We start from the raw sequence: 1,825 nt of genomic DNA on the forward strand, positions 1-1,825 counted from the left end.
CATAATTTGAAAGTATAAAAATAGCCATGTCTGAAAGAGAAAGACATAGGGGTGTTACATCTTACCCCCTTGAGTAAACATTGTCTCTGGTGTTTCTTCAATTCCATATTTTCTAAAGACAGGGAAGGAAATTCCTCTTGCATTTCTATTTTATTTCTCATAATAGTCTCTTTAGTGATAAAGTGCTTGCCTTTCCCTTTATTTTGAGCGATGGCTAAATTTCAGAGTAAAACCCACTCTTGTATTCAATTCATGCTCATTTCCTAGCATGTTTCCATACATGTTGAAGATGTTTTTCCCATTTTATTTCATACATACCCGTAAAGGGTCATCAAACTACACCCAACAACGTTATCAACATGCACCCAACAAGATCAACAACATTAATATAGTATATCATCAATAACAACATGTCCTTATTTTCACACTTACCCACTGGCTATGCCAAGTGATATGGATCTCATTCAATGAAATATCCAATTTCGTCTAATGTCATTTACCCAACAACAAAAAAATTTAAAATTTCAGTTACTTACTTGGCTACTCCTTATTAGTCACAACTAGTGACCTGCTATATGAAATAACATTCTATTTTGTTTTATTGATATCATAATAAAATAAGTTTTAGTTATGCATACCTAAAGGGTAAGATAACGTCTTGTCTCTACCACTTTAATGAATGTTACATTATTGCTAATTCTGGCCCAAAGTGGACTTAGTCAGGTCCATCCTCGGTGTTCTACCACCTTTTTCATACATTTTCATAAGTACAAAGACTGAACCATTGAACCACAAAGGGATGAGGAAAAAACAATTAAATAATTCACAATACCACATAATTAATTAAGGGGTAGCTTGACATACTCAAATTTCCTATTCAAAATGACAAAATGTAGCTTCACAGATCTACAACATTACCTGTTTTTCTTCATCCCATATTTTCCTCTAACTCACTCTTTTTAGTTTTTCAACTTATCCTTTATTGCAGGTTATTGTTGTAGGTTATGTGCATCTTATTTTCGTGTGCAACTAGGAGTCTCTACCCCTTGCATTTCTATGCACATCGCTTACTTTAAAATACATTATATTAATATATGTATCTTCATCACTTTAAACCATTTTCTCACATATATATCTGTGTATAGATACATCATATCCACTAGAAAATATATGTTAAAATATTTCCTTCCATAGTTATAGATACATCATTCAACCATTATTTTTGCAATGTCCTTAGGTTATCACATCGCTATTTTCTTTTGGTAGTTTCACTCGTCTATTCCAAAACATCCATCAACTATCCACCTATTTATCCTATTATATCATTCAATCAATATTTATTTAGCTACCAATTCAATGAATGGGTTAATTATTTTTTATATGAACCATACTTATAAAATAAACCAATTGATTCATTCATCCATACTAATATGTAATTCATACAAACTTGATATCTATTTCATTCTTTAGGCCTAAGCCATAAAATATTTCTTTGCTTATTTCACAGTCTACCACAGTTTCATTTTGATAAATTGTAGGTTTTCACTTTTGATTTTTTCCTTAATCAACTTCACTCTTACCCATTTCTACATAAATCTGGAATTTTTGGCATCCTTTCAGGTTTTCCTAGTTCTTTGGATAACCAAGAATTCATTATTATTGTTAATTTCAATGTGATAATATCTAATTTATTTATTTATTTGTTATTTATGTGATTAATTTTGTTTTAATCACAATTTATTGGGATATTGCATCCCATCTTAAATACATACCACCGATTTAATATCTTCCCCATCAATGTGACCCTCCACTTATTCTTAAGTTA

This window comes from Pinus tabuliformis, chromosome 2_1, assembly GCF_031772625.1.
Source record: "Pinus tabuliformis cultivar Carrire ecotype Pingquan chromosome 2_1, CPIR1, whole genome shotgun sequence".
NCBI classification, from domain to species: Eukaryota; Viridiplantae; Streptophyta; class Pinopsida; order Pinales; family Pinaceae; genus Pinus; species Pinus tabuliformis.